This window comes from Microtus oregoni, unplaced genomic scaffold (genome assembly GCF_018167655.1).
Source record: "Microtus oregoni isolate MIOR12 unplaced genomic scaffold, Mior012 000052F_ref0000163, whole genome shotgun sequence".
In the NCBI taxonomy this organism is placed as follows: domain Eukaryota; kingdom Metazoa; phylum Chordata; class Mammalia; order Rodentia; family Cricetidae; genus Microtus; species Microtus oregoni.
This window is the reverse complement of record NW_024543828.1, coordinates 483252-500696: the sequence shown is the minus strand read 5'-3', so window position 1 is coordinate 500696 and position 17445 is coordinate 483252. Positions and strand designations below refer to the sequence as shown.

General features: G+C 39.4%; 1 pseudogene; it reads right to left on the bottom strand.

The window, feature by feature from the left end:
- Nucleotides 1-2917: 2917 nt before the first annotated feature.
- On the bottom strand, nucleotides 2918-3812 carry LOC121437448 (annotated as a pseudogene).
- Nucleotides 3813-17445: the final 13633 nt, after the last annotated feature.

Here is a 17445-nt window from a genome sequence, read left to right as displayed (position 1 = left end):
TCAACAAAAGATAGACAAGGCAACCCAATACCACTGGGAAATGCCATGGAGGGCCTCTTGCAGGCCCCCATGATGAATGTGGTTCAGTCATTCCCGGTTACAGTGGAGAATGTTTCTTACCATGAAATTTAAAAAATCCAGTGTCTGCTGTAAAAAGCAATACTGGTTTGAATGATGGGTTAAATGTGAAGGATGATTCAAAAACTCCAGTATGACAGAGGAAAATGTATTTTGGCAGACTTCCTTAAACAATCAAAGACCAAGGCTAAAAGTTTGTATAAATGACATTTTTATTGGAGGCTTATTAGACATGGGTGCGGATGTAAGTATCTCCTGAATCTTGGCTTCTTAATTGGCCTCTTCCAGAGGTAGATGTTCACTAACTGGGAATTGGTACCCTATCTCAGGTAAGATAAAACATGAGATATGTTGAATGCATAGGGCCAGAAGGGAAAATAGGAAGACTAAGGCCATATATTTCCAATATTGCACTGAATTTGTGGGGTTGTGAAATATTGCTGCAATGGAATACCCAGATTAACATTCCTGCAACCCCAAAAACTTACATTACTGAGGAAAATATTAGAAGATATTATAGATGAGGGATACCAGCCCTTTGGGATGTACAAGAACACAAAGCAATTGATAAACGTTCAGAGGTACTAATAGCCCTACCTTTAAAATGGTTAACTGAGAATCCAATATAGGTTAAGCAGTGGACTCTAGCTAAGGAAAAGTTGGTGGCTTGGGAATAGTTGGTACAAGAGCAACTAGATGCTCGACATAGAAAATCTACCAGCCCTTGGAATTCTCCTGTATTTTTTGTCAAAAAGAAATCTGAAAAATGGAGAATGGTGACAGATCTAAGGGTTATTAACAAGGTTATTCAACCTATGGGCCCTCTGCAGCCCTTCTCTGTTGCCAATGGGATGGCCTCTCATAGTTATTGATTTAAAGGATTGTTTCTTCACTATACCTTTACAAGAAAAGGATATAGAAAATTTTGCCTTCACAGTGCCTTACAATAGTAATTGTAAGCCTACTAGAAGATATTAATGGACTGTCCTCTCACAGGGATTTCTCAATAGCTCCACCCTGTGCCAATACTTTGTCAGCCAGCCATTGGAAATAATTTGTAAGCAATTCCTAAGTCTATAATCTTCCATTACATGGATGGCATTTTTTTATCTGATTCAAATATAGACACTTTCGAAAGGATATTTGAAGAAATAAGAAAGTCTTGCCTAAATGGAGATTACAAATTGCTTCTGAAAAGATTCAAAGAGGATATACTGTTAATTATGTAGGTTACAGAATAGGTTTACAGAAAATTAGAACACAAAAGGAACAAATTCAGAGAGACTAGTTACAAACACTTTATGACTTTCAAAGGTTATTAGGAGATATTTCCAGTCTACAACCGGCTGTTGGGATAACACTTGATCTAATAATTAATTGAAACAAAAGCTTGGATGGTGATAAAGACTTGAATAGTCTCAGAGAATTAACAGCTGAAGTGGAAAAGGAATTGACGATTGTTGAGGAGAAATTACAGGAGGCACACATGGATAGAGTGAATCCAAATCTTAATTGTATTCTAGTCATATTGCCATCTGGAATTTCTCCTACAGGAATTTTAATGCAGTGGGATGACATTATATTATGGATCATTTTACTAAACAAACCAAGTAAAAAGTTAAAAACTTATGTGGAAAAAGTCTCTGAATTAATTATAAAAAATAAACTGAAAGTTTGTTGATTAGCAGGTATAGACGCAGAAGAGATTATAGTGTCTTTTACTGTTGATGAAATAAATAGTTATGGGAAGACAATGAACCTGGAAAAGTGCTTGCACTAATTTTTTTTGGAGAAAATTAGTTATAGTTATATATGGAAAGCAATTATACCCAAAGCAATAGACTTAACTTTATAAAGAGAACTTCTTGAATTCTTTCATGAATTGTACATGATGCACCAATAATTGGAACCCATACATTTTATACTGATGCAAATGAAACAGGGAAAGCAGGTTCCAAATCAGAAGAATTAAGTAAGGTGGAACAAAGCCCTTATAATTCTATCCAGAAAGCAGAATTATATGCTATTCTTATGGTACTAAGCGATTTTAAAGAACCTCTCAATATATTACTGATTCACAATATACAAAATGATACAGAATTGACTTCATTATTCATTCAGGTGCAAGACATAATCAGGAATAAGTTTTCTCCTATATACATAACACACGTACGATCCCATATGGGTCTGCCAGGTCCTCTAGCACAAGGTAATGCAGAAATTGATCAATTATAGATTGGAAGTGTGTTGCAGGCCTCTGAATTTCATAAAAAACCACCATGTCAATAGCAAATGTTTAAAGAAAGAGTTTTCTATTACATGGCAACAAGCTAAGGCGATTATAAAGAGCTGTCTTATTTGCTCTTTCTATAATTAAACACCGTTGTCTGTAGGGAGTAACCCTAAGGGTACTCAAAGGTATGAAATCTGGCAGATGGATGTGTTCCACTATACAGATTTTGGTAAATTAAAATATGTACACCACAGCATAGACATGTATTCAGGTTTTCAATGGGCAACTGACTTGAGCTCAGAAAATGCTGATTCAGTAATCACACATTTATTGGAAGTTATGGCCATCATGGGTATACCTACACCAATAAAGGCAGACAACGGTCCAGCATATATATCTAAGAAAATGAAATGCTTTTTTGACTATTATAATAAAAAGCACATTACAGGTATATCAAATAATACCAGTTATAGAAAGTTCAAATTGTACTATAAAGGATTTGCTGAACAAACAGAAAAGGATAGAAAATACTCCAAGAATTAGATTGCATAATGCTTTTTTAACCTCAAATTTTCTTTTTTTTTTTTGACACATAAAGTTGTTTAATTAGGTTGTCAGCAATTTAGAAAACCAGTTTGTGAGGATACATCCCGTTCGTCAGACAGAACTGAGAGCGCAGGTAGCCCTGCAGCTGAGGAATAGCTTTGATCTTTGGCAGAATCTGTGAGTCCACCACTTTCTGATCAGCCTTGTGCTGCTCTGTAATCTCATATTTCTCCTTCTCTGTGTCAAAGATCTCGCCCTCCTGATGCCTGGGCTTATGCTGCTGCTTTTTCTTGAAGTAAGCATCAGTCAGGTGTTTGGGGATTTCAACTCTGCTGATATCAACTTTTGTAGAGGTGCCGATGACAAATTTCTGATGTGTTCTTCTCAAAGGAACTCTGTTGAGGGCAAGAGGTCCTGTCACAAGCAGTAAACCACTGCCCAGTTGCTTCAGGAAAACCACTCTCTTGCCCCTGTGGTGCCCGGTAAGGATGATGAGGACAGTCCCAGGAGTGATGCTGGCACGCAGGTGTCTCACATGCTGACTGAAGGGCTTTTTGCCATGGCTCAGCAGCTTCCGAGGCACATCTTCAGTAGGATACCTGGGCATTTTTCAAAGCTTAACCACCCGGGTACCACCATTCTTGTCACCACCAACTGGTTTTGTGACAGTGGCAAGGACCTTTTCCTTTATCTTCTTCTTTTCAACCTTGGTTTTTGCAGCTGTGTATTTGCTTTTGTACATGGCCTTCCTGAAATACATAGCAGATCGGGAGTACCTGCCAATTCCTCTAACAAGGACTGGATTTCGGCTGCAATGGGGCTTCCCCTTCTTGAGCTTTTTAGCCTTAGGGTCACCCTTTTTGGCTGCACCAGCGGCAGGGGCATCACCACCAGCCTTCTTGGCTGTAGGTTTCTTCTCTTTTGTATCAGGTTTCTTGCCTTTTTCACCCGCCATCTTGCAAGATGGGAAAGAGAACTAAGGTCCTCAAATTTTCTTTTATTATTGGTTTATAAATAATACCATTCAAAATTTCCACTTCCTCCCTTCCTTCCATTTCCCTCTTGCTCCTCCAATCATCTTCTCTTTCCTTCCCCTCCAGTCCTAAGGGAAGTCAGGGTACCCTGCCCTGTGGGAAGTCCAAGGCTCTCCCCCCTCCATTTTGGCTTAGGAAGGTATGCATCCAAATAAAATAGGATCCCCAAAAAGCCAATTCATGCAGTAGAGACAGATCCCTGTGCCATTGTCATTGGTGGCCCAGTCAGCCACAATTATCAGTCACATTCAAAGAGTCCAGTTTGATCACATGCCTGTTAAGTCCCAGTACAGTTTGCTTTTGTGAGCTCCCATTAGATCAGGCACACTGTTTCACTGGGTGGACAAACCCCTCGCCATCCTGACTTCCATGCTCATATTCTCCCTCCTTTTGCTCATCAACTAGATCTTGGGAGGTCAGTCCAGTGCTCTGATGTGTGTCTCTGTCTCTATCTCCAACTGTCACCACACAAAGGTTTTATGGTGATATTCAAGATAGTCATCATTCTGACTATGGGACAAGGCCAGTTCAGGTGCCCTCTTTTCTATTGCCCAAGGACCTACTGGGGACATCCCCATGGACACCTGGGAACCCCTCTAGAGCCAAGCCTCTTTGTAACAGGAAAAGTCCATCAAGATAAATTCTCAATCTTGAATATCTATGCCCCTAATATAAAAGCACCCACATATGTAAAAGAAATATTACTAGAACTCAAATCACACATCAAACTCCACACACTAATAGTAGGAGATTTCAACACTCCCCTCTCACCAACTGATAGGTCAACCAGACAGAAACTTAAGAGAGAAATAAGAGAGCTAACAGATGTAATGAATCAAATGGACTTAATAGACATCTATAGAACATTCCACCCAAACAGGAAAGAATATACCTTCTTCTCAGCATCTCCTGGAACCTTCTCAAAAATTGATTACATACTCAGAAACAAAGCAAATACCCACATATACGAAATAATTTTATTAACCACCTGAGTCTTATCAGATCACTATGGAATAAAGTTAGAATTTAACAATAATTCTACATCCAGAAAGCCTATAATCTCATGAAAACTGAACAGCTAACTACTGAACTACCCCTGGGTCATGGAAAAAATAAAGAAAGAAATTAATGTCTACCTTGAATTTTCTTAATGCGAATGAGAAAGGAACAAAAGCAGCAGCGAGACATTGGATAATGAAAAAACTTCTGAATTTAATCAAACTGCTTATTTCAGGGATGTGTTGACCTCCCAATGGAAACCAGGAGATGTAGTACATTGGTGAATTGGCTTTGCTATTGTTTATTCAGGAGACAAAAAATTATAGATACCATCAAAATTAATAAAGATTTGCTTTGGAAAGGAGAAACCTGTTGAGAAAGCAAAATGATACCTCATCTACAATGGTGACAATAATACAGGTGGTAAGTAAAGCTCATAATGGTTAGGGCACGGTTCTGCTCTTATCTTTGCTAGAAAATACACATCATCAAAAATTCAAGAGACCCTAGATGTTTGAATGCTGACAGAAGAAAAAAAATAACTATCTGCTAGGAAGCATCTAGAAAACAGAATATGGTTCATTAATCCAGGTACTGTTTACACACAACCAGTTTACAACTGGTTTTAGAGTTGGACAATAGCTTTGTACTTCTCTAAATGCAAGCTTGTTGTTAAAATGAACATTCAGAGTTTCTGTCTCATTTCAGGGGCCATCTTGTGTGGGACAGAATAAAGACTTTAGGAAAATTTTTACTTTCTTCATGCCTTTTTTGTCTACATCATATTCTTCACAAAACATAGGTATATATAAATGATGTTTAAGTTTTTCATGATGAACATAGATTTTTCCATAGATCCGTTTCCTGCGGTAATCTTTGAAGTTTCCAGGAAGAAGATGGGGCCCCACAGCAACAACTCCACCTACTTGAGATAACATCATGATGCAGACAGTGTTAAGATAATACTGCTTGTTTGGGGTACCAGCTGCTGAAATGGTGCTCCTTTTTATATTCTGGCCTGAACTTCAAGTGAGAACTTTGAAAAACAAAACAAAATAAAACAAAACAAAACAAAATCATATTGACTACTCAAAAATTGTTTGCAACTATATTAGACAGTAATTTTGGAACTTAACCACCACTTAATATTTGCAGGCTCCCATTAAGAGAACATTGCCCCCAAGACAGCAGGAAGCAATTCTAGAAGACGGTGCCCCCTATACCCCCAAAATATGTTTGTCCATAGGGTTGGGAACATTGTTTTGGGACTGTTGATTATTACTTGTACTAGATAGTGGGTTGTGGTAAAAGTATGTTTGTAATAAAAGGAAGGTAGTAATAGCAGGTGAATACTTGTTAGCTATTTTAAATGGATAATTTATATTGGTATAGTTTTTGTATATTGATACAATTTCAAATTATATCTGTTACTTTTGTTTACATTTGTACACATATGCAAAGTTATTTTTTCAGATTGTATATATGCAGGTTTCTACCTCAGTGTAGGAAATTTTTTATATTGATACAACTTTTAGGACATATTTTCATATTACATTATATATTACTCCTACCTCTGATCAAAATACTTATAGATTGTTTACATTTTGTCCTCATTTGTTGCACATTTATTTACAGATTATTTAATATTCTGACATGTAGTTTTAATCTTTAAGTTATACAGGTATTAATTATTATAGGTCAATAGTTTTTCATATTTGTTGTACATACAATGAGATCAATTAGGTTCTTTAGATACATAGAGATTGTATTCTGTCTAGATAGGGAATCTTTAACCACTTCAAGGATCTGTAGAACATGACATTTAAATAACTTAGGGTTTTGTTGACATGAGACATGACTACTTCTGACAGAACAAATCTATGCCCAAGAAAATGTTGAGCACCAAAGACACTCCAGTTGGAGCTTGTTTTCTTCTTAGCAAAAAGTGCCAACAGGATAAGATGGTTTTGAAAAATTTCCTGCCTCTGAAAATGGTTTATCAATTATTTTAGGCTACAGCTGAGGTTGGTTGCTTCAACATTGCAAAATGAGATTTGGGTGACTGCTCAGGTAGCTAATTGACTCTGTCATATATTGCCTCCTTTGGAGCTACTTGATTGTATTTCCTGCATGCTCAAGTAATATTATCTCCCTTCTTAGGCCTTTGATAGGATTGGAGATTAGATAGTCGTAGTTACTGTCCTCTTATGATCTAGCCAAGCCATTTCCAACACAAAACATAGATTCTTTAGGATAGAATGTTTATTAAAACATTTAGCATAAGTTAATTGTTTAATATTGTTTATGCTGATTGTAATTCTAATCTTATACTTGATATCCATCCCTAGTGTATATATTTTTTTTTTGTATTGGGTTTGGAACTCTCTTACTTAAACAAAAGGGGGAGGTGCTGCATGAGCTCCTTTCACCCCTTCAGCCAATAGCCTTTAAGATACCAGCCCAATTGAATGTGGTTTCTTTTGCTTTAAAAAGCAGGGCTTGCTCTCTGGCTTCCAGCTCCTGATTCTGGCTGCTAGACTCTGTTCCTATATGAGGGCTATTGTCTAGGACAGTGATCTGTAAGTTTTTCCACTTAAATAAATAACCCTTTTATTAATCATAATTCCAATCTGGTGTGGGTTGGTTTTGTGACTTACGTCTTTACATACCCACACACAGGCATATGTATATGTAAGGACATGAAAAATTTTAAAAAGCTTTGCTTGGTTAAGACACATGCTTTCAGCTCTTTGCAGCATTATAGGAGTTAGCTGGAAAAAACAACTGTTCCTTACAGGTAGCCACCTAGCTTTGTGGTATACACAGGAGTAGAAGTAACTGCTTGGGGGGAGGGTTGCGTACATACACAGAAACAGAAGTAAGCGCTTATAGGGGGAAGAGGGGATGCAGAAGGAGTCAATACCCTGTATTCAGCAAAATCAACCACCTTGACCCTAAGTAAACCTGGCTTGCTGTTTTTGCCTAAATATGTCAACCCCAAATGAGGAGTGGGAGCTCTCCCTACTATGCTTTTTCGTATGTAGTAGACAGCTCACAGCTGGCAAGGGAAATAAATCTTGCCTTTGCATTCCGAACTTGCCTGGATTCCAGTGGTTTCTCTGTGGATCTCAACTTGGGCACAAGAGTATATACACATAATTAAAAATAAAATGAAACCTCATAAAAAGCCAAATAACAGAAAAATGATGTCTGTACTTGAAGCTATAGTAGAATAAATCATTTCTAACAAAAACCCAAACAACCAAAACCAAAACCTAAAAAAAAAGAAAACAGCCTATCAAGATGCATGGCAGTTACTCAAATTGAGAATTTTTTTAAAGCATAATTTCTTTATTGATTTTTTTTTGGAATTTCATATCATACACCCTAATTCTTTTTACCTTCCATTCCCCCATATCCTCTTCTAGCCCCTGTAGCTCCCCACAAAAGAAAATTTTAAAAAGTCAAATCAAACAGACTAGGCTCCCACAAAGCCAGTACATGCAGTAGGATCAAAACCCAGTGCCACTGTCCTTGGTTCTCAGTCAGCCCTCATTGTCTGCCACGTTCAGAGAGTCCAGTTTGATCACATGCTCCATCAGTCCCAGTCTAGCTGGCCTTGGTGAGCTCCCATTAGATCAGCCCCACCATCTTAGTGGGAGCCTAGTCTGTTTAGATGTGCACCTTCCTAGACCTGGATGGAGGGGGGGGGACCTTGGACTTCCCACAGGGCAGGGAACCCTGACTGCTCTTTGTACTGGAGAAGGAGGGGGAGGGGAGTGGGGAAAGGGGGAAGAAAATGGAAGGTGGTGAGGAAGAGGAAATTTTTAATAAAAAATAAATAAATAAAATCAAAACCAAACAAAGCAAAGCAAGCAAGCAAAAAAAAAAAAAACAATAATGAAAACCCCCCTCAATAACAATTTTTTTTCTTGTTTATCTATCTTTCCCGCTTCCTCAGCACCATTTTATCATCCTGGTGGCATTGGGAATACTGTGTCACATAGTATATATACCCTTTGTCCAATCAGCTTTCCTAGCAAAGGTTCATTGCAATGAGTCAGTGGTCTGGTTCAAGGTCTCTGGTTCTGGTATAAAATCATCACTGAATCCTCCCTGACACTCCTCTGGAATATCCTGTGGCCTTGCTGCATCCTGGAGATCCTTCAGGTATCATTCCAGAGGACCAGTGCCTTTACAAGATCCAGCAGGTCCTAGATGGGTTAAATGTTAGGGTAGGCAAACTCATGGTCAGTCTATGGGCTAGGGTGGGAGCTGAGCTGGTCAGACTGAACCATGGGGGCCTCCTGCCTCAGATGAGGGGACAAAGGTATCTTCTCTACACCCATTAGTACTTAGGTGGCTGATGAGGTGAGGTTTATCTCAGGAATGCTGGGTTGGTAAAATTTTGGAAATAAAATCCTGAACTTCATATTATTATCAAATTGCAGCAAAACAATTAGTAGATGTAGAATGATATATTTGGTAAGACTCCAAAAGGCATTCCTTACAGAAATTCTTCACAAGCTAGGGATACAAATGCACTTTTTTTTTTTAGCAAAACAAAACAAAAGAAATGTGACTTTTAACTTTTTAAAGCAATTACCGATTTAAAATATGACATTCTTTGCCATTATAATTATTTTATTTAAAATTGCTTACATTATATTTTAATCATATTCTCCCCTTCCCCCATATCTTTTACAACCCCCTATTCACCCGACTTCATGTTCTTTCTCTTTCTCTGAAAACAAAAACAAAATGAAAGTTAAACCAAACAAACAATGATACAAAAAATACTAAAACAAAGCATCTACCAAAAATGGAATCTGTTTTGTGTTGGTTATCCATGGTTGATATATGCAATGATACTCCATTGGAGAACATGGAGAAATTGAACTGTTGCCCAAATATAAGCTTCACCCCTACTGTCATGGTGCTGAAAGATACTGTGTACTATATAGGGGGAATAAAAGTAATCATTAATATCACAGGATTATAAATCTGATGACCTATTTTAGTGACCTACATGCAAAACTACTGGTACAACAGCAGCACAAATGTTGAGGGAGTTTTTTTTTTATTGGATTAATGGTCAACTTCATGACATAGAATTCATACTTGGAAGGGCTAAAGTGGCCAAGACGTGAGACTAGATAGGGACAAAAAAAAACTAATAATATTAGAGTGTTAAAGGGCATAAGAGTAAAATAACTCTTAATGACACATTGCCAAACTCAGATTAGTTCTGTACCTGATCTGAGTGCATCACTCAGCCTTCATCAGAGATGCTTCCTCTTACAGTATATGAGAACTGACAAAGTGACCCGCAGTTGGAAAATGTACAAAAAGATACTTTGAAACCCTAGATCCTAAGTGGGATTTCTTTATTAAATCTTACCCCTTAAGGCTTAGGGAAATATATTGAAGAGGAAGCAGAAAGACTATAAGAGCCAGAGATAGTGGGGACTCTAAGTGAACAGTGCTTTCTAGATAGGACAGGACTGATACAAGTAAGTACTCACAGAAACAGTGACAGCACAGGTTCAAACCGAACAAAATCTCAGCATTGAGATGGGGAGATAAACTCAAATACCTACCCCTAACCAAGAAGCTCTTTAAAACTGATACCTGCTAGGAAAGGGGAAATCCGATTTCTTCAAAATATAAGACTTTTTTTTAAAAAAAGGAAGCATCTGGTATCAGAGTAACTGTAGCTTCATAAAAGGAATTTGGCAATGACTCTTCTGTTTCTATATTGTGAAATACATTAAGGAGTATAGGTATTAGGTCTTCTTGGAAGTTCTGGTAGAATTCCGCATTGAAACCATCTGGTCCTGGGCTTTTTTTGGTAGGGAGGTTTTTGATAAACTCTTCTAATTCTTCGCGACTAACAGGTCTATTTAGATTGTTCACCTGGTCCTGGTTTAACTTTGGTATATGGTATTTATCTAAAAAAGTGTCCATTTCCTTTACATTTTCCAGTTTTGTGGCATATAGGCTTTTGTAGTAAGATCTAATGATTCTCTGAATTTCCTCTGTGTCTGTGGTTATGTCCCCCTTTTCATTTCTGATCTTATTAATTTGCAAATTCTCTCTCTGCCGTTTGATTAGCTTGGATAGTGGTTTGTCAATCTTGTTGATTTTCTCCAGGAACCAGCTTTTTGTTTCATTGATTTTTTGTATTGTTTTCTGTGTTTCTATTTTGTTGATTTCAGCCCTCATTTTGATTATTTCCAGTCTTCTACTCCTCCTAGGTGAGTCTGCTTCTTTTTTTTCTAGAGCTTTCAGTTGGGCTGTTAAGTCTCCAATGTGAGCTTTCTCTGTTTTCTTTAAGTGGGCACTTAGTGCTATGAACTTTCCTCTTAAGACTGCTTTCATAGTGTCCCATACGTTTAAGTATGTTGTTTCTTTATTTTCATTGAATTCCAGGAAGACTTTAATTTCTTTCTTAATTTCTTCCTTAATCCAGGTATGGTTCAGTAGTTGACTGTTCACTTTCCATGAGTTTGTAGGCTTTTTGGGGGTAGCATTGTTGTTGAATTCTAACTTTAATCCATGGTGATCTGATAAGACACAGGTGGTTACTAACCCAACCAAGAAAGAAAATTATAGACCAATCTCATTCATGAACATCGATGCAAAAATCCTCAGCAAAATACTGGCAAACCGAATCCAAGAACACATTAGGAAAATTGTCCATTATGATCAAGTAGGCTTCATCCCAGGGATGCAGGGCTGGTTCAACATACGAAAATCTATCAATGTAATCCAACATATAAATAAACTGAAAGAAAAAAACCAAATGATAATTTCATTAGATGCTGAAAAAGGATTTGACAAAATTCAACACCCTTTTATGATAAAAGTATTGGAGAGATTAGGGATACAAGGGTCATACCTAAATATAATAAAAGCTATATACAGCAAGCCGACAGCTAACATTAAATTAAATGGAGACAAACTTAAAGCCATCCCACTAAACTCAGGAACACGACAAGGATGTCCACTCTCACCATACCTCTTCAATATAGTACTTGAAGTTCTAGCAATAGCAATAAGACAACATAAGGTGATCAAGGGGATTCGAATTGGAAAGGAAGAAGTTAAACTTTCGCTATTTGCAGATGATATGATAGTGTACATAAGCGACCCCCAAAACTCCACCAAAGAACTTTTACAGCTGATAAACACCTTTAGTAATGTGGCAGGATACACGATAAACTCCAAAAAATCAGTCGCCCTCTTATACACAAAGGATATGGAAGCAGAGAGGGAAATCAGAGAAGCTTTACCTTTCACAATAGCCAAAAACAGCATAAAATATCTTGGGGTACATCTAACCAAGGAAGTGAAAGATCTATTTGACAAGAACTTTAAGGCATTGAAGAAAGAAATTGAGGAGTATACCAGGAAATGGAAGGACCTCCCTTGCTCTTGGATTGGGAGGATCAACATAGTAAAAATGGCAATTCTACCTAAGGCAATTTATAGATTCAATGCAATCCCCATCAGGGTCCCATCAAAATTCTTCACAGATCTTGAGAAGACAATAATCAACTTTATATGGAAAAACAAAAAACCCAGGATAGCCAAAACAATCCTATACAATAAAGGATTGTCTGGAGGCATTACCATCCCTGACTTCAAACTCTATTACAGAGCTACAGTGATGAAATCAGTGTGGTACTGGCATAAAAACAGAGAAGTCGAACAATGGAATCGGATAGAAGACCCGAATTTTAACCCACAAACCTATGAGCACCTCATTTTTGATAAAGGAGCCAAAAGTATACAATGGAAGAAAGAAAGCATCTTTAACAAATGGTGCTGGCATAACTGGATGTCAACCTGTAGAAGAATGAAAATAGACCCATATCTATCACCATGCACAAAACTCAAGTCCAAATGGATTAAAGACCTCACTATCAATCAGAACACATTGAACCTGATAGAAGAGAAAGTGGGAAGTACCCTACAGGAGATGGGCACAGGAGATCGCTTCCTATGCGTAACCCCAACAGCACAGACTTTAAGAGCAACATTGAATAAATGGGACCTACTAAAACTGAGAAGCTTCTGTAAAGCAAAGGACACTGTCACCAAGACAAAAAGGCAACCTACTGACTGGGAGAAGATCTTCACCAACCCCGCAACAGACAAAGGTCTGATCTCCAAAATATATAGAGAACTCAGGAAACTAGACTTTAAAATGCTAATTAACCCAATTAAAAAATGGGGCACTGAACTGAACAGAGAATTCTCAGCAGAGGAAGTTCAAATGGCCAAAAGACACTTAAGGTCATGCTCAACCTCCTTAGCAATCAGGGAAATGCAAATCAAAACAACTTTGAGATATCATCTTACACCTGTCAGAATGGCTAAAATCAAAAACTCCAAGGATAACCTTTGCTGGAGAGGCTGTGGAGGAAGGGGAACCCTCATCCATTGCTGGGGGGAATGCAATCTTGTGCAACCACTTTGGAAATTGGTGTTTCGGTTTCTCAGGAAATTCGGGATCAACTTACCCCTGGACCCAGCAATACCACTCTTGGGAATATACGCAAGAGATGCCCTATCATATGACAAGAGCATTTGTTCAACTATGTTCATAGCAGTATTATTTGTAATAGCCAGAACCTGGAAACAACCTAGATGCCCTTCAATGGAAGAATGGATGAAGAAAGTGTGGAATATCTACACATTAGGGTACTATGCTGCGGTAAAAAACAATGACTTCTCAAATTTTGCATGCAAATGGATGGAAATAGAAAACACTATCCTAGTGAGGTAACCCAGACCCATAAAGATGAACATGGGATGTACTCACTCATAATTGGTTTCTAGCCATAAACAAGGGTCACGGAGTCTATAATTGGTGATCCCAAAGAAGCTAAGTAAGAAGGTGAACCAAAGGAAAAGCATATAGTTGTCCTCTCGGCTATGGGAAGTAGACAAAATTGCCGGGGAGAAAATTGAGATCTTGGGGGTGGGGTGGGATGGGGATAAGGGGAGATGGGGAGAGAGGGGGGATAGGGGGAGAATGGGGGGAGCTTGGGGAAGGTGGAGGATGGGAATGAAGGATGTTTGGATGGGGGAGCACGGAAGCATGGTTCTTAGTTAAGGGAGCCACCTTAGGGTTGGCAAGAGACTTGAACCTAGAGTGGCTCCCAGGAGCCCAAGCCGAGGTCCCCAGTTAGTTCCTTGGGCAGCTGAGGATGGGGAACCTGAAATGACCCTATCCTATAGCAATACTGACGAATATCTTGCATATCATCATAGAACCTTCCTCTGGTGATGGATGGAGACAGAGACAGAGACCCACACTGGAGCACTGGACTGAGCTCCCAAGGTCCCGATGAGGAGCAAAAGGAGGGAGAACATGAGCAAAGAAGTCGGGACCACGAGGGGAGCACCCACCCACTGAGACAGTGGAGCTGATCTATTTGGAGCTCACCAAGGCCAGCTGAACTGTGACTGAAAAAGCATGGGATAAAACTGGACTCTCTGAGCATGGTGAACAATGAGGGCTGATTAGAACCCAAGGACAATGGCACGGGGTTTTGAACCTACGTAATGTGCTGGCTTTGGGGGAGCCTAGCCAGTTTGGATGTTCACCTTCCTAGATATGGACGGAGGGGGGAGGACCTAGGACTTACCACAGGGCAGGGAAATCTGACTGCTCTTTGGGCTGGAGAGGGAGGGGGAGAGGAGTGGGGGGAGGGGGAGAAGGGTGGGAGGAGGGGGAGAAGGGTGGGAAGGGTGGGAGGAGGGGGAGAAGGGTGGGAAGGGTGGGAGGAGGGGGAGGGAAATGGGAGGCTGGGAGGAGGAGGAAATTTGTTTTTTTTCTTTTCTCAATAAAAAAAATGGAAAAAAAATAGAAAAAAAAGTAAGAAAAAAGGAAGCATCTGTTAAAAGTACAATTAAAAAACAATAAAACAAGTAATGAAAATTCTCTTTCTTGCTTTGTTTTGTAATCTTAATTGAGTAAAAAGAATACATTTTACTTTTAAAGGTAATGTTGAAGATGTGTAAAATATGTTCACTTTCAGTAAACTTTTGCATTTCTCAAACAAAACTTTGTATGTCAGTGGTCACACCAGCATAGAGTAAGACATCAATTCAGACAACTTGATCTAGCCAGGGCTATATTTCTCTGGGTTGTATTTATTTTTCCATTGTTTAGAGTCTGGTTTTAATGAGAGATGCCTCTGTGGCCTACCTTGCTTAAGGCCTGTAGTCTAGAACTTTGCATGTAGTAGCCCTGATAGGTGATTCCCAGAAAGAGGAAGAATGAGGGAAGGAGGCCCTGGAAACTGCCAGCAGGGGCTGGGCCACTGCACAATAGGATATTGGAACATGATCTCCCTCATGAATCCACCCAGTTCTTAAAAGGGAAATCACTGAAAATGTGCAAGGGCAAAATATACTTATTCATATATGACATAAAATAAATCACAGCAAACATTTGGAATTTAGATCGGGGAAGACTCGGGGGTGGAAAGAAGGAAGTGTTTAATCTCCAATATCATTTGTTATTAGATATTGTAGAGGACAATGGACATAATACAAACATGACTAGCTTTTTCTGTTCTGTTCATATCATAAAATTCTATAGATAGCATCTGCCAGGTCCAGCCTTCTCTACTGTCCCCACCTTCAGTATGCAAAGCTGCACCCAAATCTTCTTAATGACAAGGTGGATTGTGGCCCTCACAAAACATTGTCCTTTGTCTTTGGGATAGATTTCAATGGGATGAGGGGATTGCTGATTTTTAGGGAAGTTATTTCCTTTCTTCACAGGGTGGGGCCGGCTAGCAGTTGAGGTCATTGTCTAGCTCTCCTACAAGAGTTGTCATTGTCATTCCACAGGCCACACCTCTCCCCATCTGGGTCTCTCTACCTCCTCTTGATCAAAATTGTAAGGAGGAAGTTGCATGCACTGCTATCTTGTGACCAAATCCTTACCCCCTCCATCTGGTTCACTGAAGTCCCCCAATCTCAGAGGATCTACCTCCTTCCCTTCTTACACATTTGCCTACTGCCTCACCTTCCACAACTACCTTAAACTTTCCAACCACCCAACTCCCCTCCCCTCCCCAATCCCCCACCTTTTCTATCTCCTCTATTTCCCCCTTCTCCCATACTTTTGGCCCTTGCATCCCCAGTCTCTCACCCTTCCTAGACACCCACCATTCCCATATTCTCTAATCCCCTGCCTCCCATCAGAGAACACACAGACACAGGTATTACTCCTAAGAGATTGATTTTATTTTCTTCATCATTGACCACAAGTTGTTACAATGCTAAGGTCTTCATAGGTACCCACAGGTCAGTAGGGAGATGTCTGGACACTTGTCAGGTGGTTCTGAGGTCTCCTGCCTCCATGCTGCCTCATCGCTTGAGGTACTGATGGTGCTGGTGTTGCTTTTTTCATTTTCCTCTTGTACATCTCGGTTCAGTTTCTTGTTCAGTTGATGATAATGGATGAATCTTACCAGATTTCTTTCCTGTTTGACCTTAACCAAGGAAGTCTGAGCTTTCGTAGGGGTTGGCTTCTTTACATAACCTTGGTAGAATTGCTGCTCCTCTGACACTGGTTTCTTAATAGATCATGGGAAGGCATTGGTTAGGGGAAAGAAGGTGGAGTTGGGAAGGAAACAGGGGCTCATGGGAAGGAGTGAGGTCTGAGGGTGTGTGTGGCTGTGAAAAGAGGGAAGGAGACCAGCATCTGGCTTGGGGCTCCTGTGTCCAGAGCATCTCTGGCGTTGCTGCCTGTTTTAAGCATCCTTAGAACTTCAAGTTGTATGGAAGTGCCTACTAAGCTGGAGCCATTGCTGATACCACAAAAATGGATGGTATATGGTGTGGTGGTGTGGGTTCGGGAGGGTCTGGTAGGCAAGAGCAAAAAAAAAAATGAGTTTCAAGAAATAAGAACCTTCCTCTTTTATACCTATCTTTGGCTCCTGGTTCACATAAGGGGTTTGGGGCAGAACTCCAACATTAAAGCAATGACAGAAAACAGACACTGTGTCTTTTTTTTTTATTCAGCAACATAAGTTATGGGAACCTGCAGTGAAGAAGAAACCTAATTTATATGCTGGCCTTAAAAAAAATCAGATGTTTCCCTTAGACTGGGACCATGATATGTACCATCATGATCTGGCCCAGACCCCAGGCATCTTCCAAAAGTGTTTTTGCCAACGGGGGGAACCATTAGTTAGCAATTCTTCCCTAACCTTTCCAATGCTGTAACCCTTTAATGCAGTTCCTCATGTTGTGGTGACCACAAACAAAGAATTAATTAGCTGTTACTTCATAATTTTAATTTTGCTACTGATATGAATCACAATGCAAATATCTGTTTTTAGGAGGAAAGGAAAGAGTATTGTCCTGATGGCTGAGAGGCTAGGGAGGGCTGCTCCCTTGAGAAGAACGTACAGTACTTAGAAGAGGGAGCCAAGAAAGAAGACCCAACTAGACCAAGAAAATAGAGCAGAAGTGCAACCACTTAGGAGGGGCTGTTCTTCTGAGATGTTCATTCTTGCATAGGCT